This window comes from Sminthopsis crassicaudata, chromosome 3 (genome assembly GCF_048593235.1).
Source record: "Sminthopsis crassicaudata isolate SCR6 chromosome 3, ASM4859323v1, whole genome shotgun sequence".
Lineage (NCBI taxonomy): Eukaryota > Metazoa > Chordata > Mammalia > Dasyuromorphia > Dasyuridae > Sminthopsis > Sminthopsis crassicaudata.
In genome coordinates, this window is record NC_133619.1 from 516582861 (window position 1) to 516609800 (window position 26940).

At 40.1% G+C, this 26940-nt stretch overlaps 1 protein-coding gene across 5 annotated transcripts in view; it reads right to left on the reverse strand.

Annotated features, from left to right (window-relative positions):
• The window catches only part of PAK1 (p21 (RAC1) activated kinase 1), a 187730-nt gene that overhangs the window by 93435 nt on the left and 67355 nt on the right, over window positions 1–26940 (reverse strand). The window contains exon 1 of one of the 5 annotated variants that reach the window (XM_074304142.1): window positions 13264–13543. The exons of the other annotated variants lie outside the window; for them this stretch is intronic. The gene's annotated coding sequence lies outside the window, so the exon portion shown is untranslated. Of the gene's footprint in view, window positions 1–13263; window positions 13544–26940 lie in introns of those variants that run through there. 5 annotated transcript variants of the gene reach the window in all.

The following is a 26940-nucleotide window of genomic DNA, read 5'->3' on the forward strand; positions in this document are numbered from 1 at the left end:
GGTGAAATGAAGAGCAAATAGATGGTCTCTAAAGTCTCTTCCAATTCTAACTTTTTTGTTTCTTGGTCACCTCAATTTTGCCTCAGTTTCCTCATGTATAAGATATAAATAGCATCTCAGTTCACACAAGCACTCTCAGGACAACATACAATGTTGGATATGAAAGCATTTTGAAGAATCTAAAGGAACTTCCCCAAAAGAGAAAACTAAAGGCTGCCTAAAGAGATGGATGGTTTTCCCCATGGAAGTCTTCAAGCAAAGGCTAGATCAACATTTCTTGGAAATGTTTAGAAGGGATTGTTGATCAGTGACTATGGACTGAATCAGATGCTCTCTTAAGTCCTTTTAACTGAGATTCTGTGAATACAAAAAGGACATAAGCCTTATAGAAAATATATGGTATTGATGCATCTGGGAAAGGTATCTGGGATTGATGATATTAGACTGAAGTCCAAATCTTTAGGCAGGTGCTGAAAGACTTTGGCTTTAAGCTCAGCAGTGTCAGAATTTGTACCCAGACCTTTTGACTACAAATCCATGGATGAAGGAGAATAAAAGGGAAAGGAAAGAGAAGAGGCGGAGAAAAGGTAGAAAAATAACAAAAGAAGAAAGGAGAAACAGAAAGAGGGAAATAAAAGGAAAGAGCAAAAAAAAAAAAAGGAACAGGAATAAATGGAGAAGAAGGAGCAGGAAGATGAACAGAAGAAATGATGAAACCAATAAGAATAGCAAGAAGAAAGAAGAAAAACCAGAGAAGGTCAGGTTCCTTGCTCTAACTTGTTTAACAATTTTACAAGTGAATTAGGCAAAAGCAGGGAGAGTAAGACTATCTTATGATATAAAACCATTCTTCTTCATCCTCATCCTCCTCACTACAGTCACTATAATGACAGCTTTACCAACATCTTTTCACTGATCCTCACAATAACCCTGGGAGGTAGGTGCTGTTATAATTCCCATTCTACTGCTGAGAAAACTCAGACAGATGAGTTAAATGAGTCACAAAGCTAGTAAACGAGGCCACTTTTGAATTTATGTCTTCCCAGACTCAGTGCTCTAGCCAGTGCCCTACCTCAATGCCCAATATATTAGATGACAGAGTTAAGAGCCCAAAAGATCTCAAGCTAGAACAAAGGGCACAAGCTGATAAGATGAAATGTAATAGGAAGTCTTTAAATATTCAGATAGGTTCAAAAATTCAACTTCACAAGTTCTAGATGGAGGGGGAGGTGTGAGTAGAATTTTTTGCCTAAAAAACATCTGAGGGTTTGAATGCCCTACATGTTCAAAATGAGTCAACAATATGGCGTGACAGCCAAAAATTCTAATATTATCTAAAATTGTTTTAAGAAAAGCACAGAATCTGATGCATGGGAGTGGACAGTTCAATTACAAGCTGCCCTGGTCAGGTTACACCCGTAGGCTTGTAGAAAGGCAACTAGAAAACATCAGGAGAAGAGAAAAGCCTTGAGACAACATTATGCAAAAATAGGATGAAGAAACTAGGGATATTAAGTCTGAAAAAAAGATGCTTGAGGAAGGACATTCTTACTGTCTTCAAATATTTTCCTGACTTTCATGAGAAAGAAAGGTAAGACGAGTTCTGTTGGCCCCAGAGGGATGAACTAAAAACAATCGATGAAGATAGGAAGTTCTAAATTCTATGTAAGTGAAAACTTCCTAATGATGATGATTTGCAAAAGCAGAGCCTTCTTTAGGGAATTCAGAATGGACAGCTGTAGTATTCTGGCTGGTTTTCTCAAGGTCCCTGGACCAGCCTTCATTTCAGCAGAGTAATTACCACGAGAATAACCAGGGATACAGTCCAAATTCTTTATTTTCTCCTTCACAGTCCAGTTTCCTTGCCTGGGGCCTGGGCTAGCTTTCAGGAGGTCCTCCAGAATGTGTTTTGGTTTCTGTGGGAGAAGCAGGAGGATCACCACCACCACGGTCTCTGTCTTGAAGTCTGTCTCTGTCCGAGAGCTTGTGCTCCAGCCACTGTCTTCCCCAGTCGGTTCTAGTTCCCTTCTGAGTCTGTCTCCGGCTCAGATGGACCTTGGTCTCAGTGGAGAAGTGAAGGAGGACAGGCCTGCCACTGTGGTGGTGTGAGATGAAATGAATGAATCTGGCTGAGTTTGTCCCAGCTTATATGCTCAATTTTAATTACATCATCGTAGGTGTGAATCTTGTAGATTAGGTGTCATTCTTGTAGAACTATATTAAGTACTACTAGAGAACTATTAAGCACCATGCTAAACTAGATAACCACTGTCTTATCGATTCCACTGACTTAACACTTTGTAAGAATCCTTGTTTCAAGTACAGAGTTCTGGCCCATAACAGAGAACAACTTATTTGAACATTTTCAGTGACAGGGAATTCACCACCTAAAGAGACATTCCATTGTGAGACAAGAACAAAGGAAATTCTACTTCATATTTTAATTGGTTCTAATTCTGCCTTTGGGAACAAAGAGATCATTTAAATTTTTTTCCCAAAAAATAAAAACACAGGATAGACCATCAAATTTTTGAAAGCAACTACCCTATCTTTCAAACTCCAAAGTCCCTCAGTTAATTCAACAGATGATGGGATAGTCTAATCTTCTGTTCTCATTCAAATCATTCTTATGTGGAAGTGCAGTTTAAGAACATCCTTCGAAAAACATGGCACCCAGAACTGAACACAATACTCCACTGCTCTTTAGTCAGGGCAGAGCATAGAAGGACTATCTCTCTGAACACCATGCTTCTCCCACATCAGCCAAAGTGAAAGTCATCTTCAGCTTTTTAAGTTTAGTGATGAAAAGCCTCTCCCAAACACAGCCCTGCATCTTAACTTAATTCAACAAAGACCTTGCTGAGTTATTATGTGTGTAAATGACTCCTAACATAGCAGTGGGAAAGATAAGAAAAATGAATAGAAGACAGCTCCTACATTTATAATTCAGAAAGGGAGAAAGAAAAAGCTCATCAGGCAAGTTTTCCATTCAGTCATTCAACAAACATTAAGATTCACTTGTGCACAAAGCCCTTGGCTGGACATTGCAAATATGAGTTTGTAACATTATATGACAGCTGCATGTAGTGGCAGAAAACCTATACTGAATTCCAGTTCTACTAGTCATCAACTGGGTGAACTCACCCAGGTCCCTTTCCTTCTCTGAAGCTCCTCTATAAAATTTTAGGGTTGGCACAGTAAATAAAGTGCCAGGTCTGAATTCAGGAAGACTCACTTTTCTGAGTTTTTTTTTTAAGAAGGGTTCTGTTTGTCATGCTTTCTCAAATGGTGAGAAAACAGGTGGGAAATAGAGAAGCTGAGTTAGTTATTGCCTGCATTTGAACTTGTATCATCTGATTCGAAGTCCAATGCTTATGGCCTCAAACACTCAGTTGTGTGACCGAAGCATTACATTTAATCTTGTTTGCCTCAGTTTCCTCATCTGTAAAATGAGTTGGAGAAGAAATGGAAAAACCTCTCCAGTCTCTTTGCCAAGAAAACCCCAAATGGGATCACAAAGTGTTGAACACAATTGAAATAACAGAACTGAAAACAACTGAATAGCAATAGTTCTAAAAGCCAAGTTGGTTTTCTCAAGGTCCCTGGATCAGCCTTCATTTCAGCAGAGTAATTACCACTAGAATAGCCAGAGATAAAAGTCCAAATTCTTTATTTTCTCCTTCACAGTCTAGTCTCCCTGCCTGGGGCCCAGGCTAGCTTTCTGAAGGTCATCCAGAATGTGTCTTGGTTTCTTCCCCAAGTTGGGGAAGGACTGAGAGATTGATAGAATATAGCTTTCTTTATAGTGGCCAGGAAAAGTTTCACTGAGAAAACAGCACCTGACCTGGACCTTAAAGGAAGTAAAGGAAATCAATAATCAGAGATTGGGAGAAATGAGAAGAATCATAGATTAAAACCAAACAAAACCAAACCATGCAGAATTCATACTATACAGACCAAGGCAGCATGTAAGAGTAGCTAAAGAACTGAACTTGGAAATCAGAGAAACTTGGATTCAAATATAATCTCTGATAACTCATGAATATAGATAAGGCGCCCAATCCCTCTAAGCCTTTGTACCTCATCTATAAAAATAAGAAATTGGATTACAATACCTCTAAGGTCTCATCTAGCTCTAAGCCTATGAGCAAATGGCCTATATTCTATAATCAAGAATGCCCCCTCTACAATAGGGTATCAATCTTTTGGGGGTCCTAGGAACCTTTGATAGCAGTGTAGTCTCTTTGTCAGAATCATGTTCTTACATGGATATATGTTGTTTTTGTTATTCGATCATTTCAGTCAAGTCTGCCTCTCCCTGACCACATTTGGGGTTTTCTTGGCAAAGATACTAGAATGCTTTGCCATTTCCTTCTCTAGCCTATTTTACAGATGAGGAAACTAGGGCAAAAAGGGTTAAGTGACTTGCCCAGTGGCACACAGCTAGCCATTGTCTGAGACTGAATTTGAACTCAGGAAGAGGAGTGAGTCCTCTCGACTTCAAGTCTGGAGTTCTAACAATGTGCCATTTAGTACCCAAAATGAATATATGGAATTGCAATTTTGTGTATGGATACATACACACATGAATACATATACATATATATGTACAAATATACACATATATGCATGCACATGTGTATATATACTTATATAGCACAGTAGTTTCTAGACAAACGTGTGTAATTTGTATATGTGCATATGCAAATATACACATGAATGAACACACATATGTGTACAGCATATGCTTCTATCATTAGAATAGCATATAGACAACCACATATATGTAATTTGTGTATTCATTTATTTATACACATTTATGCATACATGTATGTACATATGATGTGTACATATATGCATATTCACCTATATACAGAGAGAATAATAAATTATTTTCAAAATTAAAAAAGAAAAACACTCTCAACTCTGAATCTATCCACAGACTAGGAGAATGAATGATAAAGAGTAATCCAGTTTGGTCAAACTTTGAACATACCAAAGTTTGAGGCCAGATAGAATCAGATTCAGAGAATCAGGGAATTGAAAGGAACCTTGAATAGGTATCTAGTATTTCCTAAAAAATAAGGCATTTCACCCTCAAGCTTGCCTCTTCCTCTGGAACTGAGTTTCCACACCTTCAAATCAAAAGAGTTGAAAAGATGAGCCCCCAAAAATCCCCTCATCTAAAACTTATTCTCAAATCACAAATGCCCTAGCTGGATCCCTAGTCTTCTGCCTCACAGACTTTAGAGTTAAGTTGGGTCAGTACAACTGACAGAATGAAAGTAACATCATTCAAGGCCTTGAATTGAATTATTTAGGAAGCAATAGGGGGAGCTCCTAAAGGTTAGCAGGGGAAATGACATGATCAGTGTAGTATGTAAGGAAGATCACAGGATCACAGACTCAAAGGTGAAAGAGATCTCTTAGGTTATCAGTTTTATAGATGAGGAACCTGAGGAGTAGGGAAGTGACATAACTTGCCTGATGGTAAATGTCAGAAGTGGAATTCTAACACCAAAAAGTAACTCTTTCCAACATGACTCAGGCAATAGTGTGGGTTGAATTAGTTAAAAAATGGCCTTCCCCCAATAATAACAATAGAAAGGACTCTTTGCCATTCCTGAAATTCTCATAGTGTTTGTGCTTTTACTCACACTGATCTTTCCACCTGAAGTGCATATCACTCTTTCTACTTGTAGAGATCCAATCTGTCCTTCCAGGCCTTGGTACCTTCTCCAGGAAGCCTTTCTTGATCTTCCATCTAGATAAGCTCTCTCTTGCCTCTTAGCTAAGGAAAACTCCTTATGTAGTGATATATGTCTTCCTCTCATCCTTCCTAGATACGGAGCTCTCCAAGACCAAAGGACAGTATCTTCTTCAAATATGATTCTTCCCAGTTTCATACACACAACATATACAGGTCTGGCCACAGCAAGAAAGCAATATTGCTCCACACTCTTTAACCCAATTGTATCTAATTCAACATTTGCCTTCAAAAGCTCTACTGTCTGATCAAACTCTTGCCTTCGGTTTCCTCCAGCCCTCTTGTCTACTCCCCTAGGTTGGAAATGTTCTTGGTCTCCATTGTTACCTGCTATATCCTCCTTTCCTTCAAGGTCCAAGTCAAGTGTCACTTCTTCCTAAAGCCTTCCCTAATTCACCGCAGCTGAAAAGTGAACTCTTTCCTCTTCCTGTTTCTCATGAAATTTTAATATATTTTTTAAAACACTTTGTAAGAATTAAAAGTATCCAAAAACATAATGGGCTTCAAATTCCCCAATACTAGAAGTCTTCAAGTGAAAACTAGGTGACTACTTATTAAGGATATTCAAAAGGGAATTTCTATTCAGGACCAGGCTGGACCAGATGATCTCCGATTTATTCCACCATTAAATTCCAAAAAACAGCAAGTAAGCCTGGGGGATTCCCTAGGACTGTGAACAATAGTTGCTGCTGTGATCCAAAGTATCATTTTTCTCTCTGATAGAGCAACCCATCCATAGAGGAATCTATCCACAACCCGCCCATGGTATCTCATCCTGTGGCACTCTTCTCTCTTGCTATAAATCCTAGAGCAGGCTAGAGGCCACCTGATTTTTTTAAGCTACTTGTCCATCCATTCTCTCTCTTTCTTACCCCATGGGATCAATCTTTTTCAATCATAATGTTCAATTTTTTTCAATTGTGCCTGACTCTCTGTGACCCCATTTGGGTTTTCTTGGCAAAGATACGGGAATGATTTGCCATTTCTATCTCCAGCTCATTTTACAGCTGAGGAAACTGAGGCAAACAGGGTTAAGTGACTTGACTTGCTCAGGTCACTGCTAGAAAGTGACTGAGATTAGATTTGAATTTAGATCTTCCTGACTTCAGGTGCAATACTCTACTAGACCACATAGCTGCTCCCATTCTCATGTTCTCTATCTTAGCTTTTATGCCACTTCTCAAATCCTAGATGGTGGTAATGATATGCTAGTTAAATCAATAAACATTTATTAAGTACCTACTATGTGCTCAGCATAGTAGGCAAAAGATATACCTTGCTCTCAAGGAACTCACAATCTAATGAAGGAGAAAACATGGAAACAACCATGTACAAACAAGCTACAGAAATGAAAAATTAGAGTTGATCCCAGAGGAAAGAAAGGGATGATTTTAAAAGACCCAGAAATGCTTCTTCAAGAAAAGGAGATTCTTGCCGAGATTACTTATGCTCAGAGTTCCTGCCTTTCTTCCCATTCACAAGGTGTAGCACAATGCTAGGTACTAGAAAGAACTTAACTCTTGCTTTTGCCTTCTATTCTTATTGTCACCATCCTAGCACACACCATTTCCACTAGCTTAGATGATTACAATGGCCTCCAAGTTTTCCATCTTTTATACACAATTGCCAGAGTAATCCTCTTGATCCACAGGCCTATGTTCATCTACTACTCAAAAACTTCCTTAAGTCCCCCACTGGGCACAAGGACCATTCTGCCTTCATAGAACTCACACACGATGTGGTATGATCCTACCCTCCTCAGCTCCTTTTCATGCTCTTCCCAGAATCATAGAATTTAAGGCTTCAAAGGGACCCTGGAAATCACCTAGCCCAAATTACTCTCTTTATAAGTGAGAGAACAGGGTCCAAGATGAGGGACATGACTCCCTAAAAGTCATACAGCTAACAAATGTCAGAACATTAGGTCCAAGCTCAGTATTTTTTCCTACTGCACCAAAACTGCTTCCCAAGTAGGGCGTCAATGAAGATTCCTTCTTTTACAGATGAGGAAGCTTGTGGTCTCACTTGCCTAAGGTGACAAAAGGAAATTTGTGATGGCAAGCCAGCTCTCTGCTCAAAAGGCTTTCTGCTATAATACCATAGCACTGGCTCTGAGGCCAGAGGCCCTGAATGTAAATCTCTCTACTCTGGGTGACCTTGAACTGACACACCTGTCTGGATCTGTGTTACTTCATCTACAGAACCAACAATTCTTAACTTTTTTATGTGTTATGGACCCTTGTGGAAGTTTGTTGACACCTATGGACCCCCCTTTCTCAAGAAAAAGAAAATGTTCTAAAATAATTAAAGGAAATGCTAAATATCAGTTACAGGTTATAAAAATCAAAATGCATTTTTATTCATCCAAGTTCATGGAGTCTCTAAAATCCATGAGTCTGTGGATCCCAAGTAAAGAACTTCTGGACTACAGGATTGTATAATCCCCTCCCAGACCTAAAACCTGGTATCGTGATGCTACTGCATACCATCCTCTTCACTTCCCTATCAGCCACCCAGCTGCCTGTTTTTCTTACCTCCCTACCTAGGGAGGGCTCATCCTTGCAGACTTTGGACCTGACTTCATATTCTGCCAGCCAGAAGTTGACTTTAAGAAAGAGGTGGGGGAGTAAGGGGTAGAGAAGAAAAATTTGCCTATGTCACACAATTCTGCGATGTGGTGATTCACAGAGGGAGCTCAGCTCAGCTCAGCACTGAGCCATCCAAATGGCCCTGAGCCAGGAGGAGAAGTTAACATGCTGCAACCCTGCTTCTCTTCCAAGCTAAGGATTGTGTGTCTGGCCAGGGCACCAAGGCCGACCAACTGGCTTTTCCCCATCTCATTAATGCAAATTTGGTGGGTAAGCAATCAGAATCTAAGCTATTAAAAGCTGGAAGAGGGCTTAAAATATACATCTGATAGAGCTGGATGGGGCTTAGATCACAGAATGTCAGAACTGAAAGGGGCCTGAGAACACAGAATGACAGAGCTAGGACAGACCTTAGATTGAAGAATGCCAGATCTAGAAGGGCTTTAGAACACGGATTGTCAGAGCTACAAGGTACCTGAGAATATAGAATGCTGGAGGCTGGGAGGCACATGAGATCACAGAATATCAGAACAGGGAAGGGTCTTATATTGAAGAATGCTAGACCTAGAAGAGGCTTTAGAACATGGATTGTCAGAGCTAAGAGGGATCTTAGAACATAGAATACAGAATGTCAGAGACATAGAGAATGTTGCAACAGAGAACCTTAGGTTATAAGAGACCTTAATGCAGAATGTTAGTGATGGAAAAAGACCACCAAAAAAAGGGGCAGCTATATAGGATGCTAAAGCTGAAACATCTTAGAATACATATAATCCAAATTCCTTATTTGACAGATTAGAAAAATAAAGAAGTAAAGAAGGGGGGAGAGGGGCAGGAAGAGACCTGCTCAGGATCACCGAAGTTAGTAACTAGAAAATAGTTCTCCAAATTCCCAGTGTAGAGTAGTAGATCCTACTAATACTAGATAAGGGTCTCTTTTTAGACTCAATCCCAGCTAAATCCAACAGTGGTGAGGGCTCTGGCTTGAGGCCTATGGGCACTGGGTACCCCCTAGAGCCAGACTTTCCCAGGCTCATTCCACAGCTGCTGGTAGCATAGGAATAGAAAAGTCTCCTAAAGTCAAATGACTCAATGGAAAAGGAGTTTGGTCTAAGTGCTCAGATGACCTTCCAGCTTCTGAATTATTTGCTTTGATCTTCCTTTAAAAAAAATCCATCAGCAGTCAAATCATCTATCCAATTCAACAAATATATTAAAAACTTGAACCCTGAAGGTGACCCCAGCAAGGTCATACAAGGGGTGATTTGCCCAGTGTTATCCATTAAGTTGACCTCCTGTATCCTATCCAGCTCACACATCTTTCTCACATACTACATTGTGACAAGCCAAAAATGGAACCCAGGCTTTTCACCCCAGTATCAAAGCTGTCACTTCCTTGTGGGTTGGGAGATAGGGAGAGAGTGACAAAGGAGAAAACAATAATTGCAAATTTTAATCTACCTGATCCAAGAGTAGACAGACCATCCACCAGCTTGCCCATTGGGAATAATCTTCCAAAGCTACTACAGACTTGTAGGTATTCCTTCCATAGCCAGATGCCACATAATCCAGCTCTAGACCACCAATAGCAAGTCTTTCCATGAATAATCTTTGAGATTGGAATTCCTTAGTGAATTTAGAACTTGGAACCTAGACCTCTATCTCGACAGCCCCTAAAGACTCAGTGCAGATTCAGGAATTGCTCACTGGCTTTCTACCACTCATTTCCTGTGTCCATTTACTCACTCACTTCTGCTGTTTCTCTCAAAACAGAAGCAAGCTTAAGAATTATAGGATTTGGAGCCAGAAGGGGCCTTATAATAGAGAAAGTCAGAGATGAAAACTACCAAAATGTCACAACCACCTCTTTTTGTAATGAGAGTATAAAGAAGAAATTTGCCAATAAGATCACACATCATAAAAAGTAGACAGAGCAAATTACTTTACTCTAGCTGGGCAAATGTATTATAAGGGTTTTATTTTTCTTTTTTTCCAGGGAGTAGGGAACTAGGGAGACAAAATAAATGCTTGATAATTGAAAAATATTAGATTTTTAAAAAAAAATAATGAATAGGACTCTTATAAAAAAAAAAAGGAAAGAATAGAGACTTGAACGCATGTCCTTTGGCTTCAAAGATAGTGTTTTTTCACTGCACTGTGGTGAAGTGAAAGTAGCAAGTGATCAGTGAGGAAGAGAGGAAGGGACAGTGCTGAGAGGCTGGGTAGGCACAAGGCTGCCCAAACATAATCCTAGAGGTCTCTACAAAGAGAAAGCTTCTGGTTAAGAGGGAAACCTAAGCAGAAATATCAAGAGAAACTGTCATCTAGAGTGGCTTCTAAAGGAGGGAGAGCTTGCCAGTTACCAGAAATTGGGGTGGCTAATACAGAGAGAGAGAGGAGGGAGGGAGAGAGACAGAGACAGAGAGAAAGAAACAGAGAGAGACAGAGAGAGACAGAGAGAGAGGAGGGAGGGAGAGAGACACAGAGAGAGAGAGAGAGAGAGAGAGAGAGAGAGAGAGAGAGAGAGAGAGAGAGAGAGAGAGAGAGAGAAAGGACAAGGGAGAAAAGAAGGAGTAAGAATGGCAAGAGGAGAAGAAAGTGGAAGGAGAAACACAATGAGAAGCTGAAAAGGGTAATAAATAAGGAGGAAAGGAAGGAGAATGTAAGGGATGAGAATAAGTATTTAGAAGAGAGAAGAGGGAAGAGTAAGAGGTAAAAGAAGAGACAAGATGGAAGGAGTGGAAAGAGAAAAGGCAAGGAGGAAAAGGTAGGGAAGAGAAGGAAAGAAGTGATAGAAAAGGAAAAGAGGATAATAGGAGAGGGAGAGATAAAAAAAAGAAGAGAATAATAAATGGGGATGGGAAAGATGGGCAGAGGAGGGAGAAAAAGGAAGAGATAGGAAGAAGTAAAAAGGGAAAAGGAAGGGATGAATGGGTGGATAGAAAAGATGAAAATATTGAGGTCAAACAGAAAGGAAAGAAAAACTGGAAACTGGAAGTGGAAGGAACAGTAAGAAGACTCTTGGAGGTCTATAGCCACCAAGTGGAAAAACAATCAAAGCTTTCATATTTCTTGACCAGGATAACAAAAGAGGAAGGAAAGAATTTTAGAAATTTCCTGTTTTTTCCTCTTCTCATCAAAGACTTTTGTCTGTCCATCCTCACACCCAGCTAGCCTTGTAGGTCTCAGTAATCACTTGCTCGGCAGCCCTTTCAGCTGGTAAGGTCCCGGAGGACAAGACACAAGAGGCATTGGGTCTCCTTCCCAAGCAGAAAACAGCTCACCTAGACCCTTCCCCTTTCCCTACCCCATTCCCCTAAAATATAAAATGTCCAAGGTAGAAGAGATCTTAGAATACAGAATGTAAGGGCTGAAAGGTACTTTATCTTAGAACAAACATTTTTAGAGCTGGAGAGAATTTCAGGATCAACTGGTCTGAGGGCTTTCTTAACTCGGGGGTCAAGACTTTGGTAGTTGAAATATATATATATATATATATATATATATATATATATATATATATATATATATATATATATATATATATATATATATATATATATGTATGTATAAAACTGCATTTCAATATAAATTCAATATTTTCTATGTGATTCTACGTTTTGTTTTATGCATTTAAAAATATGATGCTGGGAGATTCCACAGGCTTTGCAAGGTGACTAAAGGAGTCCAAGACACAAGAAAATATTTTCAAAGTCGAAATTCTATTTTATAGATGAGATAGCGAGGGGAAAGGGAAAGAAGGGGAAGGACTTCCTCTCTATGGAAACTTTTGTTCAATAAATGAATTAATGAAGCTGTTAGACCTGTCACTAGCTCACTCTCCTACGAACCCCCTTCCCAGTGAAATAAACATCAGCATTCTCCTCTTGCCTCGCCAGGAAGCCGCTGAGTCTTGGACCCGCCGGAGGAGAGGCGTCTCCACGCCCGACTCCTCGAAAATCTAAGAGGAGGACACCTGGGTCCTCTTCCTCCATCTGTCTGCCCGCTAGGGAGAAGGGCCTCGGGAAGTCTGATTGTAGAGTTGAAAGTGGCCTTAGCGATCATTTAGCCCAATCTCCACATCCTACCTGGGAGAAACTGGGACTCAGAGAGAAATAACTTAAACAAGGTCAGAGAAGTGCAGAATTAGCATTAATAGCCAGGTCCTTAGATTCAAAGCCCATTGTTCTTCCTCTCCGGCTGGACACGGATGGAAACTAACCCCACCCCACGCTCTGATCTCACTCTCAGTCCCTAGGAAACTCTGAGCTCCAACAGAATCAATGGTCAGTCAATCTAAAAGGGGAAAAGCCCGGTCTGGGCCCCTCCAGGCACGCGGGGCCCCGGCTCCGAGAAGGAAGTGGTTTAGTGCAAACAGCTTCGCTCAGAAGAGCAGTTCCCCAAAGCCCGGCTTCCCCTTGCCTTTCCCAGGGGCTCCTCCTCCCAGCCTCGAACCTGTGCACCTCGTACTGCAACGGGCACCTGTGCGGGGCTCGGGACAGACGCATTCCAGGCCGGGTTTTCATCCGTCCCATCCAGGAGCTCACTTACCACCAAACCTGATTTATCTTTCGAGAACCCCCGAGGAATCGGCAAATGCGGGGTCCCTCCCCAGCCCCTTCCAAGGAACCTTAAAAAAGGAGCCTCAAAACCTGAATCCGAGGTCCCATTCTGCAAGTCCCCCGGAAGACAGAATACCCCAGACGGCCGAGCAGTGCCCGCGGAGGGAGAGCGCAACAACCCCAGGTTCCCCGAAGTCCGGGGGCTCCTCCCCTTCTCTGAAGACCCCGGGCTACACTGCCGGGGTGCCAGGCGGAGGCAGCCCCACCTCCAGCCCCGAGAGGTTCCCGCAGCCGCACAGCCCCCCTGCCCGGAGGCCCCCCGAGAGCTGCCCGCAGTGGGAATTACCTGGCGCGGCGGGGAGCCTGCCCCAGCATGTCCCGTCCTTTCCCGGCCCGGCCCAGCCAGGCTCGGGCAGCGCAGCAGAATCGGAGGCGGCTCAGCCCAGCACTAGGCGAGGCTAGGTAGAGGCTCCGGCCCGCAGGTCCCCTCTGCCGCAGTCCGCGCACGCGAGCCAGCCCACCCGGCCCGCCGCCTCCCTCGCGCAGCCCGGCCTGCACAGAGCCCGGGAGCCGATGCGGCCGCTCGCCCAGCTCCGGTGCGGCCGGGGAGGGTTACGGCGCCCAACGGGAGGAGCCGAGTCGCGGTTGGCAAAGGTGGGAGGGGGGAGGGGCGAAGCCGAAGGGGCGGAGGGAGCAGTAAACCTCAGACCCAACTGGAGCCTCCTCCTTTCTCCAGCCAACGAGCGGGGGAAGCAGTTTCTCCTCCCCGCCTCTCCCTTATTTCATCCCCGAGCCAGACTGGACGGAGAGATCAGCTGGATGAGGTCTCCACGCAAAAGCTGCCCCCAGGGGCGTTCTCCAGTCTCGCCCAGCAGCAGCAAACGAGGAAGGGCCGCCCTGGGACAGCAATTAATCATCAACTTTCTGCCCACCCAGGAATAAAGCTCCATGTTCCCACTGAAAACCCCACCTCCCCACGCCCAGCGAAGGAGAGGAGAGGAGGGAGAAAGCGTCTCTTAATCTCCCGTTTTAGGGTCCCTTCAGAGCGCTAAAAAGCCGAGATTCTAAAAGCATCTAAAGTTATTCACCCCGACACCAACACCGCCCCCCACGCCCTAACCCCCGGCACACCGCGGAGCACAGCAGGCTAGGGGAGGACGGGCGAACAAACGAACGTAGGATCAATCGCTCCCTGATCCCAGGATCCTTCTAAAGGCATGAGTGGGGGGGAGGGGGAGTTTGATGCAGCAACGGAAAAAAAGCTGTATTTTTACATTCAAAGATTCAAATCCTAATTCTGGCTCGGAATGACCTTCAAGTCACTAGGACTTGGTTCAGTTTCCTCAAATATTATCCGAAGACTTTGGAATGGATCTTCTCTATGGATTGATCCTTACAGTTCTAAATGCTTTGAACAACCCCATGAGGTGAAACTCAGGCTTTGGGGGGGAGGGGCTGGCCAAGAAATTAAATGCAACAAATATTTATTGACAGGAACTGGGGCTCCAACGCAACAGTCAAGGAGCTTGAGTGTTTATGCTAGAGATGGAGGATGGGGAAGAGAACGCATGAACGTATAGCCTACGGTTCTAAGTGGACAGCAAGATAATTTGAGGAAGGAAAAAGTATTACCAAGGGGAGGGGGAGGAGACAAGCGGAGGAGGAAGAGCTCAGGAAAGGTTCCGCATAGAAGGGGCACCTGAACCGAGCCCAGAAAGAGGCTGACTTCTTAAGGAAGGAAACTAAAAGATAGAGCTGAGAGCCTGAGAAAAGGCATGGGGATGAGATGCTAGGTCAGATACCTACAGCCTTCACTACCGGACAGTTTCCAAAATGATCTCCCTGCCCCCACCCTGTCCACCATACGCAGTTGCCAAAATAATTTCCCTAAAAACCACCTAGCTCAAAAGCCTTTCAGGGCTCACTGTTGCCTTCGAGGAGGGGGGAGGAGGAAGCTTCTCAGGCGGACGGTGCAGGCTTTCCATGATCTGGATCTTACCTACCATCCCAGCCTTCTTTCATCCTACTCTCCTTCCAGAACCATAAAAATGGGCACAGTTTCCCCCCTTTGATACTGCATCTTCTTCCCAGTATATTCAAATTATTCCTCACACCTGGGATACCCTTCCTTCTCATCTCTGACACTCAAGAAACCTTTGTCTTTTTCCAAAACAACTCGGGTACTATCTTCACTATAAAGCTTTTCCTGATCCACTTTGGTCATTTCTTCTTTCTAATTTTTTTCTTTTGCTATACTTGCGGATGTACTTATTGCATCCCCAAATAGTTAAGTCCTTTGCTTGAAAAGATTATTTCATTTTCATTTTATATCGCTAATGTATTGTTGTGAGAATCTACTCTGACAAATTTATATGCATGTGAGCTATTGTTACTCTACATAGTAGGTTCTTATAAATGTTTGCCTAAATTTAATTAAATTGAAGAATAAGTATAAGTCAGACTCTGGAAAGCCTTAAATTTGGGGGTAGGGAGAGGAGGCCTTTGTATTATCTCTCAGGAAGAAGCAATACAGAGCCACTAAGATTTGGGGGGCAGAATACGGACCTGGGCCTTAGGAAGAGTCATTTGGCAATTGTGTGGAAGGTGAACTGGCAAGAGCAGAAGGAAGGAGAACAATTAAAAGTCTTTTGTCACAAGGGATAATGTTATTTTAAAATTTGCCTATGCATATGTACTGTCAAAAAAAAGTTATAATTATAAAATTAATTTTAAAAAGTTTGTAAAAATGAATAAAAATATAAAGTAACATAAACAATGTTAAAAAAAAAAAAGTCTTTTTGTCAGCCTTTCTACTGTAAAAGTTCCCATACAGTATAGCAACAGTGAGAGGTGATGTACAAGAGAAGTGACCATGTAAACAAGGAGAAAGGAAAGGATGCTAAGGATGTCTCTGGTAGGAATCTGGATGGGGGGTGGGGAACAGAGTGCCTAGGGATCCTGAAATATGTGGGATGACTCCATAGTCATAGTGGAAAGATGGAAATTTGGAGAAAAAAAAATGAGTTTAGGGCAGGGGCTCTTAATACCTTTTTGTTTTATGGATCCTTTTGGCATTGTGGTGAAACCTACAGAACCCCACCAGAATGTTTTTAAATGTATGCAATATATAACATTCCAAAGGAAATCAATTATATTGAAATGTAGTTATTAAAATATTGGAAAGGATTTGGGGGGCAAGGCAATCAGGGCTAAGTGACTTGCCCAGGCTCACAGAGCTGGTAAGTGTCAAATGTCTCAGGCTAGATTTGAACATTGAGGTAATATGTTTCATCAAATATCATTTATACTGTTGGGAAGGAGAGTATTTTCCCTCTGCAAATCAAGCATCACATAAAGGTGGCCACTTATTATGATTCTTCATAGGACAGGCTTAATGAGGGAGAAATAGCCATCCCAGATGTGATTGATCCTCCACAAGGATATCATACCAACCTGCATCTATGCCTACATCCTAGATTGGTGTCTGAGACTGAATTTGAACCCAGTTCTTTCCTCATTCTTTGTCTAATGCTCTATCTGCTCTGCCATCTAGTTCATCAATTCAAGTAGAGGCTGAATCTGGATGTGTCAGAGAATTGATTGAAGAATACATGTTCAGGTAAGAGTTTATTTGGGCTGCCTCTCTGGATCTTCTATTACTTGTCCTAATCCTGCCCTCTGGGACTATATATAAACATGTACCTACCTAGTACCTAGGTACTACCTATTCCTATTGGAGGGCTTCTCCATGTCCTTCAACACTTTCAACTTATGATGTACCATGATGTGATGTTTCTCTTAATGAAATCAATTTATGTTTAGTCTCCAAAGGAGAGCTCATTGGGGCAGGAGAGGTGTTTGCTAATGAGCCTCCCCATCCTTTAGCCAGACATGATCAGGCTACAATATTATGTTACCAACCATGACTAAATCACCTTCCCTGGACAAACAAACAAAAAACCCATAGAATAAAGCATGCTGTGGAATATGTATTGAGTCTGCCAGGAAGTAGACCACTCATGTATTGAGAATGAGAGATATTTCCAATGGCATCACCCAAGTGGTACATTAGCACATAACTCTGAGATGCTCAACAGAGCCAAAGAAAGCCTTCACCATGTTGAGTGGGTGAATGCTCTAATCATAGAAAAAGAGAAACCAGAATCGTGAAAGACAGGAAGGTGTCTGTGTGTGCTGGTGATTAACAATCTGTAGCAGTGGAGGGAGAGCTCATGCAAATATCACAGTTCCAGGAAAGCAATCTCATATTGTTGGGTTTTGCTTTTTTTTGACTGCCACCTCACATGTCTAAAATTGAACCTGTTTTAATCCCTGCTAAATTCCATCTTTATCATCATAGTTGACACTTCTACTGACCTTGATAGGCACTCTTTTTCTTGAGTAAAAATGGCAGCGTGTGCTAGATTTAGAATAGAGAGGATATGGTTCAAATTCTGGCCTTGCCACTTAACTACCATGTTACCCATGAATAAGTCATAGCACTTAAGCAACTTAACCTCTGATTAAGTTTCTTCATCTATAAAATGGGGGAGTGGAAATGGATGGCTATGAAGTCCTTTCCAGCTTAAAGTCTACTATCCTCTGAACCTCACAAAAAAATGCAGTGAGACAGGGCTAATAAACAGCAGAGACCAGATTTAAAGTCAAGTTCTGAATTTCCACTATGCCATCCTACCCATCAGTTCATATCTATTTAAATCTTGACTTTCTCACCCAAAAGATTCAAGTTAAGTCTCCTCTCAGCTTCATATCATCCCCATATTAGATACACAATAACTTTGAAGGCATGGCTAACAATGGCAGATACAACAGCAAACAGTTATAGAACAGAGAAAAATTAACAAGCTAGTTCACACATTATACTCACATTTCAAGTTGCCAACCTCAAAAGCCACTGGGTCTTGGAGACCAGCATCCTTTATCTTTTATCATGATACTCCTTCCTTGCCATCATATTACAAGCATGGTTGGGTCGTTCCCCTCACCCCCTGCTCTTTGGAGCAGGTATAACAGAAATAGATCTGGTTCAGGGATCAGAATCCCATTTCTGATGCTTATTATCAGAGTGAAGTTACATGAATCACATAACTAATAGCTCCAGGCTTGTTTCTTTCTATATAAAATAAAGAAGTGGAAATAGAGTCCTTCAAAGTGCCTTTTCAAATATGACACTATGATTCTATGAATCAATTCAAGAGATGGCAAGGAGTGGGGAGAAAAGGAAAATCTTCTTTATATCTTACTACTCTGTCTGAGGCAATTAAGTGGTGAGTAGATAGAGTGCCAAGACTGGGTTCAAAAAGACTCATCTTCCTGATTTCAAATCTGATTTCAAACACTAACTGAGCATGTCATTTAACTATGTTTGCCTCAGTTTCCTCAGTTGTAAAATGAGCTGGGAAAGGAAAAAGCCAACCACTCTAGTACCTTTACCAAGAAAATCCCAAACAGGAGCTGCCATCAATTACTTATGAACTCCACACTTGAATTTCCGGTTGCCTAAGGGACACTTTATCTCACTATACCATCCAAGTCCTAAACTAGATTTGGAAGTTAGAGAATATGTTCAAGTTCCAGTTTCTTGCTTTGCTGTGTGATTTTGGACAAGTCAGTTAAGAATTATAAAATGAGGAAGTTTATGATATTTAATTATATGATATTTAATCACTAAACCCATGATCCAAGGATCTTTATCTGGAAGTCCCATCAGCAGCTCAAAATGTCTAAATTCAAACTTATTACCTGTTTCCTTAAGACCACTCCTATTACTGGTTTCACTATTTTTTTGCAGCATCATAATCATATCATAATGGCCAGAATAGTAAGTTTAGAGTTTAAAAGGTCTTGATTCAAATTCCACCTCAGGCACTGTGTGATCGTAGACAAGTCACAATCTCCTCTAGCCTCACTTTCTCATCTAAAAAATTAGGATAATTGCATTTAACATAACTACAGGATAAAAGAAATACTTAAAAGTTTACCAAGACATACACAAGTATTATATGAATATAACTATTCTTTATGTAAATTAAAACAGATCTAAATAATTGAGAGAAATATTAGTTGTTCATCAGTAGGCCAAAACAATATCAAAAAATTTAAATTCTATTTAAATTAATGTACTTGTTAAATGCCATTCTAATTAAATTATCACAGGATCATAGAGGTGTTTTTGTTTTGTTTTGTTTTAATGTCAAGTCATCTGTATAAAAATCAAAGGACAAGAACTTCCAGGAAAATGGGGGGGGGGAGTGGAAAGGAAGGGAACCTACTCAAAATATATTGAAAAGTAGCAATCATCAAAATTATTTGATACTGATTAAAAAAAAGATTGATCAGAGGGCCAAATTAGGAACAAAGTATACAAAAGCAAATGAATTCAGTTCTGAATGTTTGAAAAATTCAAAGACTTCATTTTCTGAGTTTACAACAAAAACTCCTAGGAAAATTAAAAACACGCTGGCAAAAAACTAGACACAGATCAACACATCATACCATGTAGCAACATAAGATCCAAAGTGTACATGACAGACAAAAAAAGGATGACATCATAGATAAATTAGAGGAGCAAAAAAGAAATTACTTTTCAGATCTATGCATGGAGAAGAGTTCATGACCAAATAAAAGGATAGAGAGGATCACCGAAGAAAAAATGCAAGATTTTGATTACATCAAATTAAGAAATCTTTTCACAAATAAGACCAACGCAGATAAAATTAGAAGGTAAACAAGCAACTGAGAAAAAAAATCTTTGCAGCAAATTTTTCTGACATAATGAAACATCTCATTTTCAAGATATATATGGAATTGATTCAACTTCATAAGATTAACAACCTTTCACCTACTAATATATAAAGCAAAAAAAAAAAAACACGAATAGGCAATTTTCAGAGGAAGAAATGTAAGCTATCCATAGCCCTATGGGAGAAAAATGCACCAAATTATTGATAATTAGAGTACTACAAATTAAAGCATCTCTGAGGTTCCACCTTATACCTATCAAATTGGCAAAGCTGACAAAAAAAAAAAAAAAAGAAAGAAAGAAAATGACAAATGCTAGAGGGGATATGAGAAAACAAGCACATTAATGTACTATTGGTAGAACTGTGAACTGGTCCAGCCCATCCTGGAAAGCAATTTGGGTTCGTGCCCAAAAAAGATATTAAACTGTGGTTAAGCTCTTTAAGCTAACAAAATCATTAATAGGCCAATAACGCCCCCTCCTCCAGTCACAAAAAGTGAAAAGGATTCATATGTACAAAACTAGTTATAGTAGTTCTTTATATAGCAGGGAAAAATGGAACTTTCCAATCTGAAAGGGCCTACTAGAACATAGACGTCCCACTTAACTTAGGGTCCATGAATTAATTTTGTTTTTTAAATATTTTTGACAACTCTATTTCAACATAATTGGTTATCTTTGTAATACAATTAATTTTTATGCATTTAAAAACATTATTCTGAGAGGAATTCTATAGGCTTCACCAGATGTCCATGATACACACACATACTGTTAAGAACTGTTGGACACTTAGAGTTCTGAGAAACAAAGGTCACCATCAAGCCATAATATGACATATAAAAGGCAAAAAATCTCCCTGTAACTTCTCCATATCATACCCATAAGTAAATAACAAGGGAATTGGTATCACTGATAATAATAGCTAACATGTATATGGTGCTGAGATTTACAAAACATTTTATGGATATTTTATCATTTGATCCTTACAACAACCTATGAGATAGGTGCTATTGTTATCTCTATCACACTGGAGCTGTAAGAAATTAAGTGACTTGCCCAGGACTACACAGCTAAGAAGGTATGTGAGACAGGATTCTTCCTAAGATTAAATTCATCATTCTCTCCATTCTGTCATTGCTTCTAGTTTGTATCTTTGGGGGCCAAAGGGAACAAGTCTAACCTCTCCTCCATAACACATCTTCAGATATGTGAAAAAGTCTTCTGCTCTTCTCCTGCTATCTCCCCCAACCCTATTAAACTATTTTTTTTCCTAAACTAAATATACCCACTTGCTTACATCAATCTGTGAGATGCCATGATTTCCCACATCTTCATTATCCCAGTTTTGCTCCTCCTCTTATCATGTTCTAGCTTTTCAATGGCCCCCCAAAAATGAAATGCCCAGAACTAGACATAATATTTTAGAGATTGGATCTGACTAAGGCAAACTCTATCACCTTTCTTTTTCTGGAGAAAATGCCTCTCAATGTAGTCAAGGATCATCTGTTTTTCTTGGATTGTCATCACACTGCTAAATCTTATACTTACTTATGCTCTCTCTCTGGTTCTCCAACCTGACATCTCCTTCTGTCTCCTTTCCTGGACTTTCATCCATTATCATTTCTGATAACTAAGGAAGCCCCAATTGGTTCTGTTCTGGTCTCTTTTTCTACACGATTTCATTTGGTGATCTGATCAGCTCTCAGTTTCCAATAATCATCTCTATGCAGATGACTCTCAGATCTGCTAATTCAACCCTAACCTCTCTTGCTCTATAATGTTCCTTTTCCATCTGCCTATTAGACATCTCAAACTAGATGTCCTGTAAGCATCTTAAGCCCAACAATTCTAAAATGGAACTTAATTTTCTTTCCCCCAACCCTCACCTCTTCCTAAATTCTGTTACTCTCAAGGGTACCACCATCCTTCTAGTCACCCAAATTCATAACCTAGATGTCATCTTTAATTCCTTACCCTCCTTTAACTTCCATATGCAACCAATAGTCAAATCCTATTCATTTTGGTTTTGTAAAATCTTTTATATACCTTCTCTTCTAGGGTATTACAACCACCTCGCTACAGATCTTCAAAACCTCATAGTTGACTACTGCAATTGCCTGCTGATTGGTGTCCCTCTCTCAAAATCTTTAATCACTCTAGTTGGTCCTCCAGATGCAGATGTCAAGATGATCTTTCTAAAGCTCAGATTTGACCACATTACCCCCTTTTCAAAAATATTCCAGTGATTCCCTATCACCTTCAGAGATTTTATAATCCTCTAGGATTCAAAGTTGTTCCTAAATTGGCCTTTTTCTGCTTTTCCAATCTTCTTACGTTACTCCCTCTTTCCCCCCCACACACATATTCTGTTAAGGAGTAATCCTGAATGCCTTGCTATTCCTCATCACCACATTCCATATTCTAACTACTCATCTTTACCTATTCCCTTCCCTGGTTTCCTTTAAATATTGGCCAAAATCCCATCTTCTACAGGAAGCTTTTCTTTGTCCTCCTTAATCTGTCTCCTTCATTAGACTGTGAGCTCTTTGAGAATAAGGTTTGTCCTACTCACAATGAAAATGGGTTCAATAGGCAACACTATATATATACCATGAGCACCCTCCAGAATCTATGAAGAAATAATGAGGAAGGATGGATGAATAGGGAAACAAAGAGTGAAGGAAGAAGACAAGGAAAGGGTCCCTGGGTGGGGGAAGATTAACCAACAGTAAGCCAAGTTATGGAGCAGAATTTTTTTTTTCCTGAGGCTGGGGTTAAGTGACTTGCCCAGGGTCACACAGCCAGGAAGTGTTAAGTGTCTGAGACCAGATTTGAACTCAGAACCTGAATTCAGGGCTGGTGCTCTATCCACTGTGCCACATAGCTGCCCCCTGGAGCAGAATTTAATAAAAGAGTTAGCAGGGATAGGAAACATGTGTGTATTGGGATATGTGTGTATACATACATACACACACACACATATGTATATATGTAAATACATAATGTAAATAAGGTATCCGGCAGAAAACAAAAGAACAATTTACAAGGAAGTAAAAAAAAAAAAAAAAAAAAAAAGGACACTCATGAATATAATTTCTTCTACTAATATATACACTTTCTTAAATTAGTATTTATTGTTACATATTTTGAATCTTCCCTGATGTTCTGCTGGGAATATGATTCTCTTTTGTTTTGTTTCATTTTGTTTTGTATTGCTTTTCTGTTTTTCTTTTTGCTTATTCTGTTTCTTCAAATAAGATAAATTTGGGGCAAAAAAGAGAGTAAGGTTTGTGTTTTACTTTTGCTTTTATCGTTGATGTTTAGCTTGGCATCTGGAACATAGTAGGCACTTAAAAATTCTAGTTGACTTTTCACATAAATTATTGTCTAATCATTTCTCCCTTATCTTTTATTTTGATAGTTGATTTTTTTGATCCACGTACATAATTTTACATTCAATCCTATGAAAAGATAGTGTGACTGACATAGCTAATAGGTGGCAGTGGTAGGATTAGAACTCAGATTTCCTCACTCTAAATCTTACTAAAGAGTGCCAGCCCAAATCAAACTTAATGTCAACTTAAAGGGCAACTTCCCATTCCAATTATCAAGGGTCCTGATTTAAGACTCAAATGCAGTCTGTGGTGTAATTAGAATGGGAAGAGACATTTTAGTGGTGTTGAAAGCTGGAAACTCATTAAAAAGGCTCCTGTCTGGCATGTTTTGAACCTGAAATGATGATTCTTTCAACTGCAATAATTAATATGTTAATGAGTTGTTCCCATCGTCTGTTTTGACAAGATAATAGAATTCCAAAATGTTTCAGGATGTACAAACAACTTAGTAGTCGTTAATTTTATTCTAAAAAGCCACTTCTGCTGTTCCAGCATTATAAACCCTCAGGAAAAGGTATTTATGGCATCTGTTAAAATAAGCATCAGGCCTAGGGAGTCTAAAATAATAACAAATAGCCTACGTATATCTGCATTTGCTCTTCTCAATTGTCCTGCAAAGTATACAGGGACGTTATTCCATTTTGCAGTACAGATAAAGTAAATCTCAAAGAGGAACAGCAGATTTGCCCCTAGTCTACATGACAAGCAAATACACAAGCTAAATTCATGTCTTGTGGAAACAAGGGTAACCTGCTCCATTGAAACACAACATGGTCATTTGGGAGCAAAGATGGGAAAAGATGAAAAAGACAATTTGCGGGCTGTTAGATAACACACTCGATAGAGTACTAGGCCTGGAACTAGGAAGACCTGAGTTCAAATAAAGCCTCAGACACTTATTGTGTGATCCTGGTCAAGTATTTAAGCTCCAATTGTCTCAGTTTCCTCAACTGTAAAATGGGGATAATAATAACACTCATCTATAAGAATCAAATGAAATGAAAATATAAAATGCTTAGCACAATGTCTGATTGAGAATACATGCTACATAAATGCAAGCTAGTATTATTATGAACACTAGAATTTCAAAATAAATGTAATTTATCTGATTTTCCTTTTAGTCATTTTGTCAGGAAACCTCGGCTCTCGGCAGGCAAAATTTTTCATCTGAGGAAACACAAGCCCCAGAAAGGAGGAGAATTTACAAGATAATAAGTTAGTTTCATTCCTGGAAATCACAGACTCACAAAATCTCATCATTAGGAGGGACTTCAAAGGTCAATTAGTCCAACTTCTAAAAGAAAAAGCATCCCCATAGATGTATATCTAACCTCTGACTAATAAAGATATAGATGTAGATAGATATGTCTAGATATGGCAAATTATAGATAAACAATACAGGAAAAGTGCTAACATTAAGGAGAATTAGGTAAGTCTTCTTGTTGAAGACAGGGTTATAGCTGAGAAATCAGGAAAAACAGCAGAGATAAAGGAGAGAATTCCAGGCTTGGGGAACAGCCAGCCAGTGAAAATGCAGAGTCAGGCTGTGGGCTCTCTTGTGGGAAGAACAGACCAGTGTCATCACTGAATTATAGAGTCAGATATGGAGAAGAAGAAAGTATAAAAAGACTGTTCTTCCTGAAATATGACAACTACAACTGTGGGATGTTCCAGATTATGGACTGAACAGGGCAGAGGACAAAGGGCTGGCACTGCCCTAATTCTAGATTCTGGTTCTTGTAATACAGCTTAAAACAGAGGTAGCATTTTTGATTGCCAAGCTATATTAAGTTTGAAGTAACGGCCCCATTCTCCTAATTCCTAAACTATTTCCAGTTAGTGTTGTTGCTATGTGTTTGTTAGTCACTATCCTAGGTGCTATCAGAAATGCATAAGAGACATAACAGGTGGCCCCTGCCTGCTAGGAGTTTACAAACTTATAAGGAATGAAATTCTGCATGTGATCACCCAGGCTCTATTATAGGTTTCTACCTATATATACTCTGTCAGGGACCTAATTAGCTCCCATGGATTGAATGATCATCTCTACATTGATGATTACCCAATCCACAAATTCTATCTTGATTTTTTTTCTCCAAGCATCACCAATTGCCCACTGGACATTCTAAAATGGATGTGTCAGAGACATCACAAATTCAGCTTTCTGTAAATGTTCTCTTTGTCCAAATTTTGCTCTTTTCATAGAGGACATCATCACCATTCTAGTCTCCCAAATTTATAACCTTAGTCTCATTCTTGACTCCTCATTGTCCCTCACCCCACAAATCCAGTCAATTGCTAAAAAATATCTCCTACATATTACCCTTTCTCTCCACTTACACATATACTACCTAAGTATCACCTCTCATCTAAGTAATTATAGTAGGGCAGTAGTCATAGAGTACCAGGTCTGGAGTCGGGGGGACTCACCTTCCAGAGTTCAAAACAGGCCTCAGACACTCATTAGTTATGTAACCATCAGAAAATCACTTAACTCTGTTTGCCTCCATTTCCTCATTTGTTAAATGAGCTGGAGAAGGAAGTGGCAAACCACTCTGGTATCCCTGCCAAGGACATCACTACCCTTCCCTCACTCTCCAATCCAGCCAGATTGGTCTTCTCTCTGTTCTTCACATAGGACACACTCCATCTCCCTCCTGTCCCCATGCCTTTGGACTAGCTGTCCCCTGCCTGGAATAGGCATTCTCCTCATATCTGCCTCATAGGATTCCTACTGTGTCTTCAAGACCCTGGTCAAGCTACACCTTCTACATGAAATTTCCCGATTACCTCAATGGCTCCTGCCCTCCCTCACAAATTTTCCTATGGGGCAGCTAGATAGTGCAGTGGATACAGCATCAGCCCTGAAGTCAGGAGGACCTGAGTTCAAATCTGACTTCAGACACTTCACACTTCCTGGCTGTGTGACCCTGGGCAAATCACTTAACCCTAATTGCCGCAGCAAAAAAAAAAAAAATAAATTATCTTATCTTTCACAATAATGGATTTATTAGCATTTGTTCTGTTTTGCTAATTTCACATATAACTGTATATATTATCATTTTCTTCCTCTTTATAATGTGAGCTCCTTGTTTTAAGCTCTGTGGGAAAAGGGAATGCTTCAATCATAGTCATATTCTCACAGTAACTATTTAATAAATTTATAATATAAATATAGATAAATATAAGTAATTGATTGAATAAACATGGAACTAGACTTCAATCCCTGCTCATTACTCACTGCGCCAAACTGGAATTCAAATATCTCTTCCCATCTTTGGGTCACCCTTTCCTCTTTTATAAAATAACAGGATTAGATCTCAGGACCATTTTACGCTCTCAAAAATTGAGGACCCTTTTACATATTTAAAAATTAGAAGACCTCCAAGAGCTTTTACTTATTTGTATTATTTCTATCTATATTTACCATATTCGAACCTAAAACATCTTAGTATTATTATGAAAATAGTTTTGATAGTAAAGATCCATTGAAAAAATCCCTGGGACTCTCAGGAAAATAGAAGGAATAATAATCTTTAAGAATCCTTCTAGCTTTAAATTCTTTATGGAATAAAATAAAGTATTCAGCATTTTTAGGTATAGAGATCAGGACTGCAAAAAGCAAAATCTTCAACAGAAACCGTTTTGTTTCTTGATAAATCTTCTATAGTACTAAATACAGGACTCACTGCACCAGGTCAGGTGATGAATAAATGTTTGTATACTTGAACTGAAGTAAGAAATGGGAAAAGAAGGTGACAGAAAAGAGGGAATAAATAGAGGCTGTGAGTTGGGAAGCAGCAGGAGAAAGGACAGCACAGTATGGGTGGGGAAAATACTGCAGTCTAAATTTGATGACCTGGAT